We start from the raw sequence: 24,679 nt of genomic DNA on the forward strand, positions 1-24,679 counted from the left end.
TTGCTCCCTCCGTTGTTTTCATTGTCTTTCTTGTACATTTTACTTCTGCATTTTCTGTCAATCCCGTATGCCCTGATACTATTTTTGCTTTAAACAATCAAGTGTATGTTTGAAGAGGTTGAAAATTAGAGATAAGTGTTTCACATTTGGTCACATATTTGCCGTTTCTGGTGTTCTTTGTTCCTTTGTACGGATCCTGATTTCTAGCTGGTGTTATCATTTTCAGTGTAAAAATATCCTCTTCTGTTTCTTGCAGTGCAAGTGTGCTGCCGGTGAATCGGCTCAGATTTTGTTTGCCTGAAAACGTTCTTCGTTTTTGTCTTTTTCTCGAGGGACATCTCTGCTGTATACAGGGTCTAGGTTAGCAGTCCTTCTTCTTCTTCTTCTTTTAGTGCTTTAAAGGTGTCATTCAGGTTTCTCTTGACGTTTATTGTTTGTAATAAGTCCCCTACGTGTGATGTGTGTGTTTTCTGGCTCTCTTTGAGATTTTGTCTTCATTATAATTTTTTTTGACAGGTAGAGTTAGAAACAGTGAGAGAGACAGACAGAGAGAAAGGTCTTCCTTCCATTGGTTCACCCCGCAAATGGCCGCCACAGCCGGTGCACCGCGCCAATCCAAAGCCAGGAGCCAGGTGCCTCCTCCTGGTCTCCCATGCAGGTGCAGGGCCCAAGCACTTGGGCCATCCTCCACTGCCCTCCCGGGCCACAGCAGAGAGCTGGCCTGGAAGAGGAGCAACTGGGACAGAATCCGGCGCCCCAACCGGGACTAGAACCCGGGGTGCCGGTGCTGCAGGCAGAGGATTAGCCTAGTGAGCGTGGTGCTGGCTGTCTTCATTATAATTTGATTATCATGCACTTTGCTGTGGTTTGTTTTAATTTTGCTTGGACACTGCTGAGCCTTTTGGATCTATGACAATAGAAATTTCATTAAATTTGGAAAATTTTTGGCCGTTATTGTTCAAACGGGAATGCTACTCCCTCCCCCACACTCTCACCATTTTTGGGCCTCCACTTAAAATTATTGTCCTAGTAATCACTGAGCCTCTTCATTTATTTACTTTTCAAGGTAGAGAGAGACACGCACAAAGAGACATAGAAACAGAGAGGTCTTCCGCTCACTGATTCACTACCCATATGCCTGCCACACCCAGGGCTGGGGCAGGCCAAGCTGGGAGTGCAGGTCTCCCATGTGGGTGGCAGGGCCCAAGGACTTGTGCCATCACCTGCTGCCTCCCTGGGTGCTCATTAGCTTGAATATGGAATTGGGGGGCGGCGCCGCGGCTCACTAGGTTAATCCTCCACCTGCGGCGCCAGCATCCCGTATGGGCATCGGTTCTAATCCCGGTTGCTCCTCTTCCAGTCCAGCTCTCTGCTGTGGCCCAGGAGTGCAGTGGAGGATGGCCCAAGTGCTTGGGCCCTGCACCCCATGGGAGACCAGAAGGAAACTCCTGGCTCCTTCCTGGCTTCAGATCGGTGCAGCGCTGACCATTGTGGCCATTTGGAGAGTGAACCAACGGAAGGAAGACCTTTCTCTCTGTCTCTCTCTCTCTCACTGTCTCTAACTCTACCTGTCAAATAAATAAAAAATCTTAAAAAAAAAAAAAAAGAAATAGAATATGGAATTGGAAAAAGAGCCAGAATTTAAACCCATGTACTCTGAAATGGCGTGTGAGTGTCCTAAGCAGCATCCTAACCACTGTGCCAAATGCCTGCCTCTTTTTTTTTTTTTTTTTTTTTTTTTTTTTTTGCAGGCCATAGCAGAGACGCATTGGAAGAGGAGCAGTCAGGACTCAAACTGGTTCCCGCATGGGATGCTGGTACCACAGGGAGAGGCTTAGCTTACTATGCCACAGCTCTAGCCTCTTCTGAATGATTTTAAATTCTGCTTTTCTCATCTACTAAATTCTTATAGGTGTTTGTGTTTGATATAGTTTCTGTTTAGTTCCATTGGCCTATTTCCGCTTTTGAGCTCTAGAATTGTATTTTTTATAGCTAGCCTGTGTTATTATCTGGTAGAGTTAGTTCTGTCTTAATGGTTTTGCTTTTCTGTCTGTTCTAGCTTATTTTTACAGATGAAGTCTAAAGTCAACTCGTCCAACTAAAAGAAAATTCTACTGACATTTTAAAAATTACACTTACAAGTTTACTTAGGGGTCCTTAACACTTTTCTCCTGTCATGTCTTCCTGTGCATAAATAGAGTTTGCCTTTTTCATGAGCTTCAAGTTTTCTTTTGCATCCCTAAATACCATTTTAAGGTTTTCTTTATATAGGTCTTAAATGTTTCTTGCTGTATTTATCTCTGGGTATTTTATATTTTTGTTGTATGTCATTATAATGGAGGTCTCTGTGTTATTGTATGTTCTAAATGTCTTTTATGTAGGGAGTGTCTTTTACGTAGGGTTAGTTGTAACCCAGCCACCTTCTGTGTTTTGTTATTGTTTCCAACTTGCTTGCTTATGTTTTTCAGGTATACACAGTAATATCCAAAAACAGTGTTTTCTTGAATTTGCATTTTCTCTTTCATAATGTCCTGATACTGCTTTATGTCTTTCACTTTACCCCTCTTGTTGGATATTTTAAACATATTCACGGAAAAAAAATTTCCCATTATTTCATTATTTGCAGTTATTGGATGTGCATTTTCCCTGCAGTCTCAAATGGCGACTGTATTCCACCGTCATTCCCTTCCTTGTGTGGTCAGACGTGTGTTCCGTGAGCTCACCCTCAGGAGGAACAGTGTCCTGTTAGCTTCTACAAGTCTGTGCTGTGCAGACAGCTGGACCATTTGGTTCACATGTGCCTTTGCTGGGCCCACCCTTAGACAGTTTCTCTGTTTATTTTTTGACTGTAACTTCTTCTAGTTATGGCTAGGACAATCTTGACGACGCCCACATGTGGGAGTTTTGGGAGTTCGATTTCTGGAGGTCTCCTCTTTCACCACTCAGGACGCTGGGCAGATGGTCAACTTCCTGCCCTATATCTGAGTTTTTACAGCCCTCCCTCCATGGAAGGAGCAGCCCCTCTGGCTTTGAGCTTCGTTCAGAGAGGTTGGTCCTGCTTCTTATCCCCTGCAGGCCTGACGCTCAGTGCTCTCTTCGTGTGGGTCTCAAGACCTGACGTCACGGCTGGCACCTGTTTCTCTGATATCCCTATCAATCTTTTGCTTTTAGCACCTGCTGGATTTTATGAGTTTGAGTTTCAAGTTCTTTCTTGGGAACTGGAAATTTTCCTGGCTTAGTTTTGAATTTGGTGATGAGGACAAGAATTGTTGTATTTCATCCAGAATCACATGGGCTTGCGACACCGTGGGAACGTCCCACTCGGTGCGGTCTGAGGAAGCCAGGGTTTCCTGATGGTCCTGTAAGTCCTTCTTTTTTTTTTTTTTTTTTTTTTTGACAGGCAGAGTGGACAGTGAGAGAGAGAGACAGAGAGAAAGGTCTTCCTTTGCCGTTGGTTCACCCTCCAATGGCCGCCGCGGCCGGCGCGCTGCGGCCGGCGCACCGCGCTGATCCGATGGCAGGAGCCAGGAGCCAGGTGCTTTTCCTGGTCTCCCATGGGGTGCAGGGCCCAAGCACCTGGGCCATCCTCCACTGCACTCCCTGGCCACAGCAGAGGGCTGGCCTGGAAGAGGGGCAACCGGGACAGAATCCGGCGCCCCGACCGGGACTAGAACCCGGTGTGCCGGCGCCGCTAGGCAGAGGATTAGCCTAGTGAGCCGCGGCGCCGGCCCTGTAAGTCCTTCTGACACGGGCCCTCTGCTGTCATGGTCAGGGACACTTACCCTCGGATGCTCCGGGCCCGGCTGGAGGAGGCCTCCAGTTGTTCCTGTTTGCTCGTTCACTCAGCAGCTTCTTCCACTTTTATATACACATGTTGATGGAGCGTCTATTTTGTGCCAGGAACTGAGCTTGTTATCTGGATATGGGACTTGGAAATGTGAGGTCACTTCCTCAGAGACATTGCTTTGCAAGGCCCAGGTCTGGGGGCAGTTCCACTCTGGTAAGGACCCAGAGTCGGGGCAGGGACCGTGAACTTGCAGGGCAGTGCAGTTAGCAAGCTGTGTGTGTGTGTGAAGCAGAGACCCCCGTGTGTCTGTATTTTTCTTTTGCACATCCTAGGGGCATGAGGAAGGAAGAGTGGGAAGATCGGCTGCAGGGGGTGGTGGAGAGAGCCTGACTCTGCGGCCCGCAGCCCTGCTTACTGGTGGTCGTGGCCCACCTGTCAGGGGCTCTAACCCCAGTCGCCCTTCAGAGCCCTGCCTGAGACCCTGCCCCAGCGGCTGGGGACGGAGTCCAGGCGTCTGGGGTTGGGCTTCTGGAGGCGACTTTCCTGTGCGGGCACAATCGGCCTGTTCACTACAAGCAGCACCCCGGTTTCTCACCAGCAGGGCCCTCACCCCCACTCTGGGAGTCCTTGTAATGCATGAAAGGTCAGCCTTCCCTGCTGCCCACGTCCCTACCGGAGGCACACTTTCCACCCAGCAGCTATGGGGTTGTAAGAGCAGGAGGAGTCTACAGTGGATGAGAAAAAACTCATGGGGCAGCCGGCGCCGTGGCTCATTAGGCTAATCCTCCGCCTAGCAGCGCTAGCACACCGGGTTCTAGTCCCGGTCGGGGCGCCGGATTCTGTCCCGGTTGCCCCTCTTCCAGGCCAGCTCTCTGCTGTGGCCAGGGAGTACAGTGGAGGATGGCCCAGGTGCTTGGGCCCTGCACCCCAGGGGAGACCAGGAGAAGCACCTGGCTCCTGGCTCCTGCCATCGGATCAGCGCGGTGCGCCGGCCGCAGCGCGGTGGCCATTGGAGGGTGAACCAACGGCAAAGGAAGACCTTTCTCTGTCTTTCTCTCTCACTGTCCACTCTGCCTGTCAAAAAAAAAAAAAAAAAAAAAACTCATGGGGCCACAGTGTTCCTTTCCTGGGGGTGCCTGAGAAGGTGCACAAACCTGGTGACGCAGGGCCACAGACACCCACGACCTCACCCTGTGACGGCCGGCAACCATGTGAGCTCTGATCACTTCTGTGCCTTGGGGTCCCCACAAAAACAAACCAGGTGATCTCCAGATCGGCAAGTCCAACAGCTGCCCAAGAGTGGAGTACTTTTGTGAGTGTTGTCATGAATTACAGACATGTCGCCTCACTGAGTTTAGAGCGTCAGGTAGTATTTTCCCAAGAGAAGAGCATCAGTAGATTCAAATGAGAAGCAGGCATGTGTTTCTGTCGTCTGATGTTGTAATTTGGCTTCCAAAAATTAAGAAGTGATGGTGATTGGTGTAGCAACCTGGCCAGCTGGGTGACCTACATCTACACGCAGTTTTGTAAGGAGGCAGAGTTTCACAACGTGTGGCATCTACCTCATCGACTTACAGTCGCTCCTCAGGGTGTGTGTTGGGGCGTAGGCACGAGACTGTGAACAGCAATGTAGAGCCCAGCTGGAGGAGGACAGAGAAGTGCTCGGAGGCCAAGGTTCCAAATGTTTCTCGTTAATTATCTCCAAGACAAGTTCCCAGCTAAAAGCCCCAATTAGGGAGCAGCACATGGCTTAGAGCACTGTGGTGGTAAATGTCCTGATGCACTGGTTTTCATTTTGGAAATGAGCGTAGCTCAATGGAAAAAATGTGGAGCCTGGAGCCAGCCAGACGGGGTTCAAGTTCTGGCTGTCCAGTTCTGCGACGCTGGACAAGTTACACAGCCACCATGAGCCTAGATGTGGTGAGAACGGCAGCCATGGCACCCAGCTCCCAAAGCGATTGTGCAGATTCCGGCAGTAGTACAGAGACAGCACGTGGGATTTCTAGACGTTGAGGAGTCTTAGGTGTCGTCATTTGCACCAAGAGGAAGATTTAATCCATAGGAACAAATGTAAGGGAAGTTGAGGCAGAGACAGCAGGTTTCTTGTGATGAAGGTGGGAGGTGGGGAATGGCGTCTGCCAAAGCCCCGCGCTGCTGGGTCCTGCTACATGGGAAGCTGGCCTTGCCTGGGGCACAGCCCCCCTCTGGGTGGTGGCTGACCAGGACAGCACTAAGGACCATACAGATAGTCTGCAGGGCCTGACCAGAGGACCTGGGGCCCCGGGGCCTGAACTGTGTCTGGCCCTTTGTCTCAGTCCCACCCATCCAAGGTGGGGCTTTTGTGCCCAGGTCCTCGTCTTCCTCCAAGGATATGGTGGGGACTTGGCCAGGAGGAGCCCCTGGGGCCCCAAACAGAAAGGCATCACCCTGGCTGCAAAGGGCCTGGTGGCCATGTGGGTCCCACTCTTCCCCTTGGCCACGTCTTTCCTCTCACCCATGTGTCCTGAGGGCAGCGTTGGGAACGGAGACAGGCCAAGCTGGTGTCACTGCTTGTTGACGGGGACTGAGGAGTCAAGTCCATTCTGGTTTAATTAAAAGAGAACAGGCAGACGGGGCACACTGCAGACGGAAGCAGGAGCAAAGGGAAGCAGCGAAGCCAGGGAACACCCTGTTTGGGGTGATCCTGAGCCGCTGCTGAGTCGCCTGGCGTCTCCCAGAGGAAGCGCACAGCCCAGCCCTGGAGGGCAGAGGGACGGGCCGTCCCCTCGATGACTTGTTCTCGGCTGCAGTTCCCGTGGGGCTGGGAAGCAGGGGATGTGGTGTCAGGGGCAGGAGACTCCTGGCTTCTCTGTTCATAGTGAGTATTGGGGATCCCTGAGAAGCAAACTCCTGTGCCACGTGGATCCCTGCTGTGGGGCTCACGTTCCACTCCGAGCCCGTGGCTGTCCTGGGGCAGCAGCGGGAGAAAGGTGAAGCTGATGGGGTGCTCCTGGAGCCATTGCATTCGTTTCCTGGGGCTGCACTGACAAAGCACCGTGGACCAGGAGGCCCAGAGCCGTGCAGTGCCCGTCTCAGCTCTGGAGGCTGGAAGGCCAAGACTGGGGTGTTGGCATGGCTGTGCCTCCTCTGTAGGTGCCAACAGGCTCAGGTTCTGGCGTTTCTCCTACTTCCAAGTGGTCCCAAGGCTTGTGGCAGCATCACGCCTGTCTTCATGTGGCCATCTCCTTGTGTGCACATTTCCCTTCTTATAAGTTCATCAGAGGCCTGCCCTGCTCCAGTGTTCCCTTGACCTAACCAGTCCCATCCACAAGGAGTAAGGTCACGGTCTGAGACACCAGGGTTAGGACTTCAGTATAAGAATGGGGAAGGGGCTACAACTTGACCCCCACAGCCACAGCTATGTCCCACCGTGGAATCCACATTCAATTCCACCATGGGGGTCTTCTCTGTGCAGCCCATTCCGTGCCCCACACTCATGTGGCCAGGGGCCACGCGTTTGATGGGACCACCCTGACCACTGGTCCTCTGTGTGCTGGGAATGAGGTCGGAGGTGTGGGCAGGGGCTGCCTCGTGCAGAGCCCGTGTCTCCTCCTAAGAGCAGTGGAGAGCCCTGCATGTTTACCGCCGGGAGCAGGGTGATGGGGCTCTAGAAAGATTCTTCCAGATGCAGCCCTGAGGAATAGTGTGGGGGTGGGGGAGGCTGCTGTGGGTGTGTGAGCCGGTGATGGAGCTGGCCCGCACCTCAGTGGTGGTGGCAGGTGTGGGAAGGTGACTCGGAAGAGGGCTTATGACACATGTCAGGTGCCTGAGCGAAGAGGAGCGGCAAGGACGTGCTGTCCTAGCAAGGGAACTGCCGTGTGGGCGTTGTTGGCAGAGCGGTGTTGTTTGGCTTTCTAGGAATGGACACTTGAGTTTGGGAAGAAGTCCCCTTCTTCGCAAGGACGTTGCGAGGGTAAATAAGCCAGTCACCCCAGAGACAGTTAGGGCGATCTTGGAATAGATGGCGAAGGTCTCCCGCCCAGGTGGCAGCTGCAGAGTGGGAGGCGAGGGGTGAGAGCTGGAGCAGAGCGCACCTGAGGTGGGGATTTAGGTGCGCTGTGGCGTCCCCGGGGATCCGTCGCCATCGCTGCTGCGGGACACGCCCAGCCTTCCTCCTTGCTGCTGTTTCTTGTTGGGTAGATCAGGACTCGGGTGCAAACCCAAGTCAAGTTGGCCGGGTTGTGTCCCCTGGAGGCTACAAGACTCCTGCCTCTGCATCTAAGACCACCCACATCACCTGGCTCATGGCCCCTCCCTCCCTCCTTAGAGCCAGCTATGGGGCCTGTCTCTGGTCATGAAGAGGTGGGGCAGGAGGTGGGGCAGGAGGCAGAGGTGGGGCAGGAGGTGGGGCAGGAGGTGGGGCAGGAGGTGGAGGAGGGGCAGGAGGTGAGGCAGAAGGTGGGGCAGGAGGTGGGGCAGGAGGTGGGGCAGGAGGTGGAGGTGGGGCAGGAGGTGGAGGGGGGACAGGAGGTGGGGCAGGAGGTGGGGCAGGAGGTGGAGGTGGGGCAGGAGGTGGGGCAGGAGGTGGAGGGGGGGCAGGAGGTGGGGCAGGAGGTGGAGGGGGGCAGGAGGTGAGGCAGAAGGTGGGGCAGGAGGTGGGGCAGGAGGTGGAGGGGGGGCAGGAGGTGGGGCAGGAGGTGGAGGGGGGCAGGAGGTGGGGCAGGAGGTGGGGCAGGAGGTGGGGCAGGAGGTGGAGGTGGTGCAGGAGGTGGAGGTGGGGCAGGAGGTGGAGGTGGGGCAGGAGGTGGAGGTGGGACAGGAGGTGGAGGGGGGCAGGAGGTGGGGCAGGAGGTGGGGCAGGAGGTGGAGGTGGGGCAGGAGGTGGAGGTGGGACAGGAGGTGGGGCAGGAGGTGGAGGTGGGACAGGAGGTGGGGCAGGAGGTGGAGGTGGGGCAGGAGGTGGAGGTGAGGCAGGAGGTGGAGGTGGTGCAGGAGGTGGAGGTGGGGCAGGAGGTGGAGGTGGGGAAGGAGGTGGAGGTGGGACAGGAGGTGGGGCAGGAGGTGGGGCAGGAGGTGGGGCAGGAGGTGGAGGTGGGACAGGAGGCGGGGCAGGAGGTGGAGGTGGGGCAGGAGGTGGGGCAGGAAGTGGAGGTGGGACAGGAGGTGGGGCAGGAGGTGGAGGTGGGGCAGGAGGCGGGGCAGGAGGTGGAGGTGGGGCAGGAGGTGGGGCAGGAGGTGGAGGTGGGCAGGAGGTGGGGCAGGAGGTGGAGGTGGGCAGGAGGTGGAGGTGGGGCAGGAGGTGGAGGTGGGGCAGGAGGTGGAGGTGGGGCAGGAGGTGGGGCAGGAGGTGGAGGTGGGGCAGGAGGTGGAGGTGGGGCAGGAGGTGGGCAGGAGGTGGGGCAGGAGGTGGTGCAGGAGGTGAGGCAGGAGGTGGAGGTGAGGCAGGAGGTGGAGGTGGGACAGGAGGTGGAGGTGGGGCAGGAGGTGGAGGTGGGGCAGGAGGTGGAGGGGGGGCAGGAGGTGGGACAGGAGGTGGAGGTGGGGCAGGAGGTGAGGCAGGAGGTGGGGCAGGAGGTGGGCAGGAGGTGGGACAGGAGGTGGGGCAGGAGGTGGAGGTGGGACAGGAGGTGGGGCAGGAGGTAGAGGTGGGACAGGAGGTGAGGCAGGAGGTGGGGCAGGAGGTAGGGCAGGAGGTGGGGCAGGAGGTAGAGGTGGGGCAGGAGGTGAGGCAGGAGGTGGGGCAGGAGGTGGAGGTGGGGCAGGAGGTGGGCAGGAGGTGGGACAGGAGGTGAGGCAGGAGGTGGGGCAGGAGGTGGGACAGGAGGTGGGGCAGGAGGTGGAGGTGGGGCAGGAGGTGGGGCAGGAGGTGGAGGTGGGGCAGGAGGTGGAGGTGGGGCAGGAGGTGGGGCAGGAGGTGGAGGTGGGACAGGAGGTGGAGGTGGGGCAGGAGGTGGGGCAGGAGGTGGAGGTGGGCAGGAGGTGGGGCAGGAGGTGGAGGTGGGCAGGAGGTGGGGCAGGAGGTGGAGGTGGGCAGGAGGTGGGGCAGGAGGTGGAGGTGGGCAGGAGGTGGGGCAGGAGGTGGGGCAGGAGGTGGAGGTGGGGCAGGAGGTGGAGGTGGGGCAGGAGGTGGGGCAGGAGGTGGAGGTGGGACAGGAGGTGGAGGTGGGGCAGGAGGTGGGGCAGGAGGTGGAGGTGGGCAGGAGGTGGGGCAGGAGGTGGAGGTGGGCAGGAGGTGGGACAGGAGGTGGAGGTGGGCAGGAGGTGGGGCAGGAGGTGGAGGTGGGCAGGAGGTGGGGCAGGAGGTGGAGGTGGGCAGGAGGTGGGGCAGGAGGTGGGGCAGGAGGTGGAGGTGGGGCAGGAGGTGGAGGTGGGGCAGGAGGTGGGGCAGGAGGTGGAGGTGGGCAGGAGGTGGGGCAGGAGGTGGAGGTGGGACAGGAGGTGAGGCAGGAGGTGGGACAGGAGGTGGAGGTGGGACAGGAGGTGAGGCAGGAGGTGGGGCAGGAGGTGGAGGTGGGCAGGAGGTGGAGGTGGGGCAGGAGGTGGAGGTGGGACAGGAGGTGAGGCAGGAGGTGGAGGTGGGGCAGGAGGTGGTGCAGGAGGTGAGGCAGGAGGTGGAGGTGAGGCAGGAGGTGGGACAGGAGGTGGAGGTGGGCAGGAGGTGGGGCAGGAGGTGGAGGTGGTACAGGAGGTGAGGCAGGAGGTGGAGGTGGGGCAGGAGGTGAGGCAGGAGGTGGAGGTGGGGCAGGAGGTGAGGCAGGAGGTGGAGGTGGGGCAGGAGGTGGGGCAGGAGGTGGGGCAGGAGGTGGAGCAGGAGGCGGGGCAGGAAGTGGGGCAGGGGGCCGAGGTGGGCCTGCCCAGCCTTGCTCAGGACCGGTGGCTTTGCCTTTCTCTCTTCTGTATCCACTAAGCTCTGTGCTGTGCACCTCTCCCATGGGGAGCCGACTGGACCTTGTCCTCCAGAAATAATCCAGACCCCAGCGAGACTCGCTGGAAACCACCAGGGCCCAGAGAGGTGGGAGAGATGGTGGGGGGCTTGGCCACAATGGCTGGGGCTGGGCCAGGCCAAAGCTGAGAGCCAGGAGCTTCATCCAGGTCTCCCATGGAGGTAGGGGGCCCGAGCACTTTTTCTCTAGGCCATTAGCAGGGAGCTATGTCGGAAGTGAGCAGCCGGGACACAGGTTGGCTCCCATATGGGATGCCAGTGTCGTGGGTGGGGGCTTTACTTGCGGTGCCACAACACAGGCCGCAGGACCAGGCCATTTTCTTTGGAGCAGGGAGAGAACATAGCATAAGGGATGCAATAGTTGTACAATGGGTCCTTTAAGAGTTCATGGAAAACATGTATTATCAAAAACCTAGCATGGATTTTAAAATTTTTTGCCTCAAAATAAGCTTATTTTTAAAAAAAAGATTTATTTATTTATTTGACAGCAGAGATACGAAGTGGGGGGAGATCTTCCATCTGCTGGTTCACTCCCCAAATGGCCACAAAGGCAGGAGCTGGCCCAATCTGAAGCCAGGAGCTTCTTCAGGGTCTCCCACATGGGTGCAGGGGCCCAAGCGCTTAGGCCGTCTTTTGCTGCTTTGCCAGGCTCATTAACTGGATTGGAAGTGGAGCAGCCATTTGGGATGCTGGCATTGCAGGCGAAGGCTTAACCTTCTATGCCACAGTGCCGACCCTATAAGCTTACCTTTTAATTTCATTTTCCATGAGCTCTTTGAAGTACTATTGTGAATGGGATATGATATTTGTGTGTATGCGATGTCCATATGTAACTGCTATACATGTAATGGTGCAAAATCAAGAGGTGAGACAGCCACATTGTCAAAGCCTCTCTGTGTCCTTGCTCCATGGGCACCCACCTTGCTCCCTAGAGGCAGCGTACGTGAAGAAACGTTTCCCAAATGCAGAGAACCCAGCCATGGCTGGAGGGCTGAGTCACCGTCTGAGAGTGGCCAACTGAGCATGGGTGTTTCTGGCGTGTTCCCTGCCATACACTCTGTGGGCCACCACTCACCACCACCAAAGCCTCTCACGACTTCCTTCAGATGCCACTTGTAGGGACCCAGTTCCTGTCTCAGGATGCAGAAAATTTGAGAGCCCAGAGGTAATTAGAGGTCAGCCTCCCCTCCACACCCCACCCTACCCAGGAATCCACAAGACTCGCAGGAGGATATGGGCTCCCACAGGGCAGGAGCTGTGGGTATGAGCCGAGAGAATGGGGATCCAAGAAACTGGGGGCCGTAGCTCACAGAGAGGCCTCCAGGAGTTTGGCCTGCGTGGGGACCGAGGCAGCCTGGGAGGAGGCTTTGTGTGAAGGGGGTGCCCAGGGGCCACCGGAGCAGTGCTTCCACTGGGCCTGGACAGGAGCAGGGCTCACAGACCATAAGAAAGCACACACAGGGCTGGGTGCCTACGCCGCCATCCCATATCAGAGTGCAAGCTCAAGTTCTGGGTCCTCTCCTTCCCGGCCAGTTTCCTGCTGATGCAGCAGATGATGGCTCAAGTACTTGGGACTCTACTAGCCACGTGAGAGACCCAGATGGGGTTCCTCAGGCTCCCGGGCTTTGACCTGGCTCAGTCCCAGCTGTGGTGGGCGTTTGGGGAGTGATCTAGCAGATGGAAGATCCCTCTCCGTCTCTGCATCACTTTGCCTTTCAAATCAACACATCTTTCTTTTAAAAAAGAACCAAACACAGGGGGATCCAGCTCCACCCAGATGCATTTCCTGGCTGGAGAAGGTCTCATCAAAAGGTTATGTGGGAGGACTCCCATCCCTCTGCCCTGCTGTGAAATCAATTAAGAGCAGGACGGACATAAAATGCTCCTGCGACCTCGTCCACCTCTGGCTCCCTTTCTTCCTGGGGCTGGGCCAGCCCAGAGTCAGGAGACTGGAGTCTCATGGTCTGAAAATGCTGCAGCGGTTGGAATAGCTGAGACCTATTGCTCCAGCCCTTCCCTGGGGGACCTGTGGCTGCAGGTCTCCCTGGAAGACGGATGGAGGCGAACCCGTGGAGAAGGGGGTGGGGGCGGCCCCAGCCTCAGCTGCAGCAGCTTCGGAACTGCTCTAACCTGGGCAAGCAAGCTGGGATGAGAAGAGGATTCATTTCCCACACATCAGTACAGATGGCTGCTTACGCTTATCCACGCTGGGTTACACGAACCAACTCCAATTTTCATTGCTGCTTTGGGCTACAAAAAATGGTGATAGATAACTTTCATTGAGTGCTACTTTGTGCCAGGCATAGACTTAGGCACATTCCTTAAAGGAACTCTAATTCTTACTACATCACTGAAGATTCAGTAGTATTTCCTTCCATTTAAAATTAGGAAAAATGAGGCTCAGATGGTTAGCAAGTGGCAAAACCAGGTCCAAACCCAAGTCTATTTTCGCTCCCTAAGTTAAAACAGCCACAACAGCTCTCACTAATGGGGCTCTCGCTTTGTGCCCAATGTTGACGCACAGCGGCTGAATTCCTAGCGCACCACGAGACAAGTTCCTCACACTACACTTTACACATGGAAAAATCCTAGTCCTGGCAGTGATCCAAGGTCACAGAGCTGACTTGCTGAGGGCTAGCCTTGAACACAGGTCTCCTTGGGCTGGTCGATGCTGGCATTCATTCCCAGGAAGCCACAGACGTTGAGGGACCCAGGCAGGTGCTCCAGTCTCCAGGTACTTCCAGGGTGCACGCTGGGGCCAGAGAGGGGCCCCTGCTGTTGGTCCCAAGTGAGCGGAGCAGGGCTGCACAGCAATGGCTCTGTGACACAGGCCCTCCTGGCAACGCGTGATGTCCCCTAGGGCCTTGGCTGTCAGCGGAGGCCTTTTAGACATCCCAAGCGACACTGTTCTGAGCGTCTTGGCTGGACTGACGGACTTCTCTGTCAAGTTGTCTGCTTCCTTCCATGGAGCTGCCCACATTTTTTTCTGCTGGAGAGGATCAGCTGGAGCTAACTGGGTGCCGCGCAGGGCCCTGGTGTGAGCTCTCGTGGCTGACAGGTCCTCCTCGGGCCAGACAGCTCTGCGTGGCTCTCAGGCCCCCTTGTCTGCCCTGAGTATTATGTGCTATTTCCCAAGGCCCAGCCTTCCCCAGAACTCTTGGGGAGTCTTGACACCCCAGCGCGCGTCTTGTCTTCCCTTCTCTCACTTGCCTCTGAATTCCCTCACCCAGAATCCAGAGTCCACAAACAGTAGCGACGACAGACACCCCACGTCAGGCTGCCATCCAGACCTGGGCTTAGTATCCTCCTATCTGCTGTATGGGGGTTCCTACCAAGAAGTGTGCTGGCTGGTTTCAGAGAAGTGTAAGGCCTGAATGGTGTCCAGAGGAGGCCTAAAATGGTTGACACTGGGATCCTCGCTCTGTCTCTCTCTAGGCCCTATTCCAAGGCCAAGTTAGGAAAACAGTCCCTGTGACTCAGAAGTAATGCGGGGGCTCGAAGTGTCTCCCTACAGGGGTCATTATGTTTTTCTGAAGGGGGCAGGCACTGTAGTGCATGGGTTAAGCCACTGCCTGCGACTCCTGCTAACTCTGGCTACTCTGCCTTGCATTCAGCTCCCTGCCAGTGCACTTGGGAAAGCAGCAAGTGTGTGGGCCCTGTAACCCTCGTGGGAGACCTGGATGAAGCTCCTGGCTCCTGGCTTCATCCTGCCCCAGGCCTGGCTGTTGCAGCCATTTGGGGAGTGAACCAGGGGATGGAAGACCCTCTCTCTTTTCTCCTCTGTCCCCATCACTCTGTCTTTCAGGTAAATAAATGAATAAATCTTCCAAATTTTGTTCCAAAAACAACGTGAGCTGTCTGACTGGCACCAGTGACTGGCATTGATTCATTCAACAAACACTTAACGCCTCTCAGGGACTGGGTGTTCTAAGCTCTGTACCTGGTGGGATCAGCACAGGCAGCCCCGGCGCCCTGGAGCTCAGGAAGCACTGTGGGGTGTGTGTGTGTGGGGGGGTGATGGGGGCAGGCGATATAACAGGGGCTCGCTGCAGGCTGAGCTGCAGAGGGAGGGCAGGGCAGCCTCTCCCACATCAGGGCTGGGGAAGCCACATGTCAACTAAGACTTGGAGGGCAGGAGGTGGGGGCAGGGGGTGAGGTGAGCCACAGTCGGGGCCTCCAGGGTCGGGATCTTGACTGACCAAGGGCTGCCCTGTGCACTCTGAACTCCGGTCGTGCTTCCCAGAAGCTGCCAGGCAGCGAGACAGCAGCGTGGCCTGTGCAGGCCAGGACTCCTCTGGGCTCCGGGGCCAGCTCTGGCCCGAGGACCCCCCCCGCCCAGCTTGCTCCCTTTGCCTGTAGCCCTCCGACGTCTCCCCCCCCCCCCCTTCACTTGGAGTCGCTGGGAGCGCTTTACCTGACCCCTCCATTCCACTGTCTGCCAGGGAGGGGGCACCATTGCCCCAGGAGGTGAGCAGCGGGGGGAGGAGAGGCCGGAGCCAGGACACGGAGGGTCAGCACCTGGGCCAGAGCCCGGCCGGCTCCGCTGTCCGAGTGCGGGCAGAAGCTGGATGCAAGGAGCCAGCAGGTGACCCCGGGATTGTGTGGGACTCACATTCTGTCCCTTCCTTAGAAGTCCAGCCTGGCTCTGGCCAGGCACCCCGTTCCAGGACACAGTCCCCGGGGGCTCTGAGGTGTAAGGGGAACGTTTCCTGGTGTTTTTGTCACAGTGTTAGAAGAAAGTGACGCTTGGGAGCCTCCCCACGGCAGGGTCGAGCCAGGCTGACCTTGCACTTGGCAGGGCTGGTCCAGGTGTGTCCTGTGGTGACAGACCCCCGAAGGCTCTCGGCACCTGGTGCATTCAGCATCTAGAACTTTCTCACGGGCTGGCTGGGGTTCCTGGTCCCATGGGTCAAGGTCCTGCCCTGGGAGCCTTGGCAGAGGGAGTTCTCCTTGCATATTGATACATTGATTTTCTTGTTCCATTTGGCAAAGGCACAGCGTGCAGATCACTTGTGATAGAGGAAGCAGCACAGCCTGGGTCTGGGGGGTGGGGTGGCAAGAGGGGGTGGAACCTGTGCTGAGCTGGGCATGCAGCCTTTCAAATCCGGCCTTGTCTGCAGGAGGCCTGGGGGTCCCATGGGAGGAACAAACCCCGTGGTACAAGAGGAGGAGTGTGGCCCTGCTGGCGACCATTTAAGGAGTATTTTAGGACACAGAAGGAAGTGCTGCCTGTAGCCTATAGCCTATAAATGGAAGCTTTTACCCCATAAGGTGTTCAGGATGAAAAGGAAAAAACGGGTTCCCGAGGAGGCCGGATAAATTCACAGGCGTTAGGTTCAGCGGCCGTTAGGGCTGACCTTGCAGACTACGTCAGCACAGAGATGTTCCTGGTGCCTCCTGGGGAGCCGTCCTGGTGCCTCCAGGTCCCCGTCCTGGCTGTGCCTCCAGCCTCCCCAGCCACTGTCCTCTAGGGCCAGCAAACCACCACTCGCTCTGATGGGGGCGAGGCCCTTGTCAGGCACAAAGAGGAGTGTGCTGAGTGCTGGCCCGTAAGGAAAATTCTATCCAGAAGGTGAGGAAGTGAACACGCACACACACGAGCACGGGTTGCCACCACAAATACCCACCAGGAGTGGGCAGTGGGCCAAAAGGTTGCCCGAAAGGAGGAAGGGTGGAGGAGAGGGACAGAAAAACTCCTGGCAGCCCTCCCAGCCGTGCTGTTCAGTGAGAGAGAGAGCGAGCGAGCGAGCGAGCGAGTCCCTCGTAGTTGTCTGTCTCTGTTATGAGGTGGGAGGGGATGCCTCCAGTTGGGAAGCACCTAGGAATTATATGGCACCTCCACCAGTTCCACAAGGAGCTTAACATCCACGTTTTCATGGTGTCCCCGCTTAGGTCCCGATGAAGCACATGCATCCCAGGAAAGGGGGCATTCTGATCGCCAAGTAGGAGGATAGAATTCCATGGGGGCTGTGACGTCCAGCGTAGCAGACCTAGTTAGCTGCTTGCCTATCCCATATCAACTTGCCAAGATCCACGTCCACAGATGCCTTTTCTGGAAGGCCACAGGACCCTACAGGACAGAGCAGCCACCTTCTCCTGTGTCCCCACAGAGCGCTGCACAAAGCACCCCCCCCCCATTGCACTGTACTTGGTCTGCCCAACCGGATGACCAACTGCAGGGCACCGTGTGCCTGATTTGCGTGGGACGAGCGCAGAGGCTGCCCCGTGCCCCCAAACAGAAATGTTTGTTGAATGAATGAATGAATGCTGAGCTGTACCAAGCAATGGTGTCTCTGCTTACAAAGCGTATGTGATGTTTTTCATGGTATCAGCTTTGCTTCTTTTTCTTTTTTCTTTTTTTAAGATTTATTTGAAAGTCAGAGTTACACAGAGAGAGAAGGAGAGGTGGGGGGGGGGGTCTTCCATCCGCTGGTTCACTCCCCAATTGGCTGCAATGACTGGAGCTGCGCTGATCCGAAGCCAGGAGCTTCTTCCGCGTCTCCCATGTGGGTGCAGGGGCCCAAAGACTTGGGCCATCTTGTGCTGCTTTCCCAGGCCATAGCAGAGAGCTGGATCAGAAGTGGGGCACCTGGGACTCGAACCGGCACCCATATGAGATACTGGCACTGCCGGTGGCAGCTTTACCCACTATGCCACAGCGCCGCCCCACCCCCACACTTTTTTTTAAAGATTTATTTATTTATTTGAAAGTCAGAGTTACACAGAGAGAGAAGGAGAGGCAGAGGGAGAGAGAGAGGGAGAGGGAGGGAGGTAGCTTTGTTCTAACATCACTTGGACACTGCTGTTCTTCCAGGACACAAGCCTGTTTATCTCAGTGAATATCAATGCTGGTCTCCAAAGCAGCTGTCTGTGTAGCTGAGGGGAAGCAGCCAGGAAGCTCACTGAGATCTCGATGTCTTTGACTTTAGCTGTGTCTCTCAGACAAGTGAGCCGGTTGCTCAGAAATCTGGTCTGGAAAAACTGCCAATGCGCATTCTTGTGAGTTTGGGATGTCAGGAAAACAGGCGGATCACCTTGCAGGCTGCAGTCACTGGGGACTGCGTTTTAAACCTGGCTTTCCTCCCGATCCTTAGGTTGTGAGTGACACACAGTCTTGGAAAATGGATGAGATCATCAAATGCTGGGGTCTGTTTCAAGAAGTGTCTCACCACAGATCAACCAGACGCGGCATTTGCATGTTTTAGGAGCAAACGCCCAGCAAGCAGAAGTCTGGTGGTCAGAACGCTGCCCGAGGCTAGCCGACAGGAGGGCTGCTTGGGCTCAGATGTGGAGACGGAGGAGAGGGTGAGTCGCAGGCAGAGAGCGGGGAGCAGAGCCCGGGAAATAGGGAACCTGAGGACCATTCCCAGGTCAAGAGAGCAACAGCCCCTCATCTCCTGGAGTTGAGAATCCTGCACTCCACCCCCAGTTTTTGCCTCCTTAGCAAATCATTTACACTTAACTTTCTGCAAAACGTCAGTAGTCCTCTGAAAAGCAGACATCTGCGGCCTCAGTTCCCCTGAAGGCCAATGTCAAGTGTTTTGAGGGCCCACGTACGTTCGTGCATCAAATCACTGTTGAGAAGCCAATGTGACCAGGGCGTCTGCTGGGCCCTGGGATGCACAAGGAACAGGTGTGAGGTTACTGCTGCCCTGGAGGAGCCGGCCTGGGGGACACTGTCACGGGGTGGCTGGGGACACACAGCGGGCCCTGCCAAGGCACAGCCAGCGACACAAGCTCTTGCAGGCCTGGGAGGCACCCCTTGAGCAAGCCGTGCTGCAGCTGCTGCTAGATTGAGGTCAGTGTTCAAGTGGACGTGGACTCTGACTCTCCCAGAAGTGCCAGAGCCCAGAGCGGGGGGAAGAAGGAGATGAGGAGGCTTGGGGGGCGGTAGCGACAGATGAAAACATTTCTCAGCCAAGACACGAGTATAAATGCAGAAGTCATTACATAAGCCCCACACCTTAAAAGGTGTTCCATTTTATTCTCTAAATAGGCTAAATTATAGACATTATTCAACCTTGTCCCTACTCAGAGATTTAAGTAATAGTACAGATTGTTCATAGATATGATTTTTTTCATTTGATGTACCTGCTGTTAGAGAAATGAAGCCCTTAAGTCATAATAAACCTTTTCCAGTGATTGTATCATGGAATGTCTGGACACTAAGTAGTATGTAGACTGAGGAGGATTCACTTAACTTTAAGAGCATTTTTCAAGATGCCTAATTTTCTCTCAGCATCTACTGGATGCACAGCAGTTGTGTTAACAAAATTTTTTACCCCTCATAATGCTGTCTTAGATTTTTATCAATTCAATATCTTTATATTGGCTGAGTCATGGAAACACGTTTATCAGAATAATGAAACTCAGTTTAACCTAATGCTTCTACTCCTGTTGTCAGTGAAGTAGTGGCTGATGGGCTGAGAATGTAGGCTCAGCCACTTGGGTTTTAAATAACCTCAGTGCACTTCAGTTTTCTTGTGCATAAAATGGAGATATGAGATCTATGTCCTCACCTGAAATAGTATACACTCAGAGTAACACAGAACTAGCACCACTTACCCGTCAACTCTCCCTTTAGAGATGAGCATTGGGTAGGGTTTAGCCAGGCCTTCGGATAAATGAAGCAGAAGTAGAACAGGGATGGCTTTCGCACTGGTCTCCACAGCATCCCTCCAGGTGCCTGTCTTTCTCAAGGGTGCCATCCTCCCTGGCACCTCACCAGCACCTGAAGGGGCTGTGTGAACACCTGCCCTTCTGTGCTCCCATGGCTCACTGCACACTCTGGGAACCCACATACAACAGAGGTGATGTCCCCTTGTATGTCCAGGTATGAGCAGCTCTGAGACATAGTCTTGGAGGGCCTTGGGGTACTGGTCCCTCCGCCAGGGGAGCCCCACTCCCTTGCCACGTGGATTGGGAACGTGCTGCTTAGGAGTCTTTTCAGGGACCAGGCTGGTGTGCTGTGCAGCGCCAGGCCTCTAGTCAACAGCCCTGGGATGAACCGACTCTCCCAATAGCCAAGCCTTGGAGTCCATCCTCAGGGGAAACTGACTGGCACGGGTGCCCACCAGTCAGAACATACCCAGCATCAACTCTTGAGTTGATGGGTAGTGGTGGAGGGAGTTCTAAAGTGTGGGAGAATGTCAGTATTGCGGTAGCCACTGAAACCACCCCCACAGATGTAAGTTGAATGTTGGCCCTGGTAGCCATAGTAATGGCAGGACTGAGCGTATGGAGAGACACAAAGACTTTAAGAGATTTGAGGTATGCTTTTAACAAAGCTTTCTAAGTGCATCATGGACTTGAGGGAAAGCAACACACGAGGCAATGAGACCAGCTGTGATGCCCTTCCAGGGGTCCAGGTGGGCCATGAGAGACATTTTTTATGTGCAGCCCTGAAGTCCTTGTGCCTAATTAGATGGGGAGTCAAGGGAAGGAGGAGTCAGGGGAGACCCCTGGGTTTCTTGCATGGAAAATGAGGCAGATGATGGTCACCATCACCTTATCCCTAAATGGAAATCAGGTCAGGGAGGGGGTGTGAACTGTCTGATTTTGGATAGGACCATAGGAAGAGATCCAGCAGACAGTGGGAGATAAGGGTACAGTGTGGAGATAGGCCTGGTGGAGATGGAAGTCTTGGAGTCCTTCCTGCTAGGGTTGGATGTGGTTTGTGACCTAAAGGTGGTTCCCAGGACAGCAGTGCTGTCATGAGACCTTTAAGAGATGGTCCTGTGGAGAGGCAATTAGGTCATGGGCAACGCCCCAGAAAAGATCCACGCCTGGGTCGTGGAAGTGGGCTGGCTCTTGTGTGGCTAGATCAGTTCTCACGAGAGCAGGTTGTTACAGAACGAGACTGCCACGTGTGTGGCCCCTTCCCCACGTGGCCAGTCCCATTCTGCTCCTACCACGTGTTGTGATGCACTTGGGGGCCCTCGCCAGAATGCCAAGGCCACATTGTTAGGATCTTCCAGCTGCCAGAACCATGAGCCAAGTAAACCTATTCATTTTGGATGTTACTCAGACTTGAGGATTTTGTTACAGCAACACGCAAGATACACGGGACACTCAAGATACACGGGGACACTCAAGATACATGGAGACACTCAAGCACTGAGTGCAGGGAATTGCCCAGACAGAATTCGGAATGGCTAGCGATAGATCTGAGTGTAGACTAAGAGCAACACATAAGGAACAGGTAGGAGATGAGGTACCACAGGGTTAGCCGCAGGCAAGAAAGTTGTGTTGGTGCAGTCACAGGCACTCGACATCTGTTCTGTGCTGTCTGTGTTGTCTCCCAGATTCCCTTGCGGTCAGAGGATGGGATACAAACTGGTTTCCACCAATTACACGCATCACACAAGGTTTAGGAGGTGAAACGGAGCAGAGGCTGCCACCCGGCTTCCTTGTGCTGTTTCCTGTTGGTATGTATGGTCCTGAAGCTATGGAGCTTCCGGTGTGCGGTCAGTGGCTGCGTGGCCGCTTAGTTGCCATGATGGCGGTAGCTGCTTTTTAACTCCTAGATGGTAGCAGCAGTGGTTGCTATGGTTTAGGTGTTAGTTTGGGTGTCCCTGCCAAAGGCCCAAGTGCTAAAGGCTTGATACACAGGGTGGTGTTAGTGGAAGGTCGTGGACCCTTGAGGAGGTAGGACAAGTGGAAGGTCTTCAGGTCACTGAAGGAATGCCCTAGGATATACTTTTTCTGTGACCTCTTGAGTTCTCATGAGAGGTTTGTTAGAGAAGCTGAGTTTGGCCCCGCAGCCCTCTCTGCTTCCTGGCTCGCCACGTGACTGTCCTCTGCACGTCCACACCGCCCTCACAGAGGCCAGCCCAGTGGGGCTGCCCAGGCTTCAACGAGAACCTCCCACACTGAGCTGCGAAACATGTTTCTCTTTGTAAATTTGGTTGCCTCCAGTATTTCACTGTAGGACTGAAAGCTGCTAACTCGGTATTCTGTTCTGATTCCTCTGTGTACCTGCCGGACCTGGGCAAAGGCACCAGCTCCTTGGCAGGCCACGGTCAAGGAGCACTGCTGGAGATCCAGCTACAGCCCAGACCTGACTCCTGTGTTAAGTCCTTTATGCTTAAAATATTGATAGTGGTATTTCTTTCTTTTTGAATTCTGACTGACATGGAAGATTTCTGGGAGGAAATGGTTGATTATATTAAATACTGCCACGCGAACAGGGAATGTAAGAACTTAAGAAGTCCAGTGTTTGTGGTCACTTAGCTCGTTGGTCATCTTGTTGGTAGATGTCCACGTAGACCCACTGAAGCTGAGGGGCATGCACACAGCACCCAGGCTGTCTCTTCCCTGCAGACAGGGCCTCAGAGCGCTCGCAGGTTAGAGCGATGCTGTCTGGGGGAAGGGCTCTGGAGCTGGGAACCTCACCACCTACCCATCGCCGGATCCAGGTGTCCGTGCAGACTCAGGCCTCAGCGTCCTTGCTGTCTCGAGTCCTTTCTCCTCCCTGACTCTTGACATAGCTTCCTGGCCTCTCTGACACCCAGAAATAGCAGGTGGTGGATTTGAGGACACTCTGAGGGTCGCGGAGGAGAATCACAAGGCAGTAGTGGTGGAGGTAGAAGGGGATAGCAGATGACACTGCTGGAGGAGTCGTCTGGGTCTAGACTCCCGAGCCTCATGTTCCCCAGGAAAAAGGACGAAATCCTGCCCCAGCACTGCGTCAGCTTTTGAAGGATAATGAACTCTGTAGCAACATCTTGCCCATGCTGTAGGCAACTAAATCCCATTTGTTAGAGCCATTTCCTTCTCCATTACATCCATCTTGCTATTCTAAAAAAGGCCTTTAAAGAAAAATGGTCTTGCAGTCATCAGACTCCTGGAAAGATTTGGCTCCTGCAACACGCCCAAAGCTGTCTTCCCCAGAATCTGAGTTCTCCCTCCCCTAGAGGGGCAGGCACAGACTACAAGCAGATGTTTAGGTTACTGTTTCCCCACTGCAAGGGAGTGTAATGATCCCGCATGACAGCCTCGCTGGGGTCAGGTTGTAAGAATCAGAACAGAACATGCGATCAGACTGCAAAGAAAAAAGTCAATCACCAAGGCCCATAAAATTGGAACAAATAGATACGTAAGGTTTATAGTTAACAGTGTTATACCCATGTCAACGTCCTGTTTCTGATTTTTACTAAATCTACATGTGATGTCACCATACGGGGACCCTGGGCAAAGGAGTGAAGCAAGGGACCTTCAGGTACTATTTTTATAACTTATTGCAAGTATCTAAGCATTTCAAAATATAAAGTTTAAAAGTGAGTTAGAGGAAGACAACCTAAATTCTGGGTCCCTGATGTGATGATAATCTATAGAAATCAACAGCCAAGTGTTCTTTCAAACAAAATTCATGATGTGATTCTTTTTGAGCCTTTTGACTTAATGTCCAGCTTACAGGAAATACTGGAAAAAAGGAAGAGGAAAACAGCTAAACAAATCAAGATGTGAGATATTCTTTAAAAAAAATATTTGAGAGGCAGAGTTACAGACAGAGGGAGGGAGAGACAGAGTGAAAGGTCTTCCATCTGCTGGACTACTCTCCAAATGGCTGCAATGACTGAAACTGGGCCCATCCGAAGCCAGGAGACAAGAGCTGCTTCTAGGTCTCCCACATGGATGCAGGGACCCAAGCTTTGGGCCATCCTCTACTGCTTTCCCAGACCATTAGCAGAGAGCTGGATCAGAAGTAGAGCAGCCAGGGCTTAAATTTAATGCTATAACTAGTACTCAAACAGTATTTTTCACTTTATGTTTCTGTGTGGGTGCAAACTGTTGAAATCTTCACTTAATATATGCTAAACTGATCTTCTGTATATAAAGAGAATTGAAAATGAATCTTGATGTGAATGGAAGGGGAGAGGGAGTGGGAAAGGGGAGGGTTGCGGGTGGGAGGGAAGTTATGGGGGGGGGAGCCATTGTAATCCATAAGCTGTACTTTGGAAATTTATATTCATCAAATAAAAGTTAAAAAAAAAAAAAAACTGTGCTTATATGGGATGCCAACACCTCAGGCAGAAGCTTAGCTTACTATGCCACAGGGCCGGCCCCAAGCTGTGAGATATTTTACAAGGGGCCTTCAAAAGTCCTCTTCAAAAGATAAATGGGAGAGAAAACAAAAAACAAACTGTATAGGGATAAGGGGACTATTGTAAATTAAAAGAGGTTGAATACAGCAATCAAATGCAGGGAATTCATTGGTTACTAATTTTTAAATTACTTATAAGTTGTGTTAAAATACACATACATTTACCATTTTAATCATTGTTGAGTGTTTGAGTCAGCAGCTTGTTGTATTAAACCTCTGTTAGTATTTAATGGCTGTAATCTTTTTATTTACAGTCAATTTCATATGATATTAGAATAGTTTTCTCTTCTCTCTTAGGGTTGCTATTTTCATGAAATACCACCTTCCATTCTTTCACTTTCAACCTATTTGTGTCTTTGGATCTGAAGTGAGTCTTTTAGATAGCAATTAGTTGGATTATTTTTTTTATTTGACAGGTAGAGTTATAGACAGTGAGAGAGAGAGACATAGAAAGGTCTTCCTTCTGTTGGTTCACTCCCCAAATGGCCGCTATGGCCGGCGCTGTGCCAATCCAAAGCCAGGAGCCAGGTGCTTCTCCTGGTCTCCCATGTGGGTGCAGGGCCCAAGCACCCGGGCCATCCTCCACTGCCTTCCCGGGCCACAGCAGAGAGCTGGACTGGAAGAGGAGCAAAACCAGGACAGTACCCGGCGCCCATATGGGATGCCAGTGCCACAGGCGGAGGATTAACCAAGTGAGCCATGGTGCCGGCCCCAATTGGGTTATTTTTAAAAATCTTCTTCTCATTGGACAGTTTAATCCATTTATATTTAGAGTAATTACTGATAAGGAGGAACTAACCCTGTCATTTCTCTCTTTGTTTTCTATGCCTTACAGGGTTTTGTTGGCCCTTCATGTCTTGCATGA

The 24,679-nt window shown here is 54.0% G+C and overlaps 1 long non-coding RNA gene across 2 annotated transcripts in view; it reads left to right on the top strand.

Annotated features, from left to right (window-relative positions):
• The window catches only part of LOC138845121 (uncharacterized), a 54,497-nt gene that overhangs the window by 11,937 nt on the left and 17,881 nt on the right, over positions 1-24,679 (top strand). The window contains exon 3 of one of the 2 annotated variants that reach the window (XR_011381844.1): positions 14,324-14,554. The exons of the other annotated variant lie outside the window; for it this stretch is intronic. This is a non-coding gene — a long non-coding RNA (uncharacterized lncRNA). Of the gene's footprint in view, positions 1-14,323; positions 14,555-24,679 lie in introns of those variants that run through there. 2 annotated transcript variants of the gene reach the window in all.

This window comes from Oryctolagus cuniculus, chromosome 14, assembly GCF_964237555.1.
Source record: "Oryctolagus cuniculus chromosome 14, mOryCun1.1, whole genome shotgun sequence".
Classification (NCBI taxonomy): domain Eukaryota; kingdom Metazoa; phylum Chordata; class Mammalia; order Lagomorpha; family Leporidae; genus Oryctolagus; species Oryctolagus cuniculus.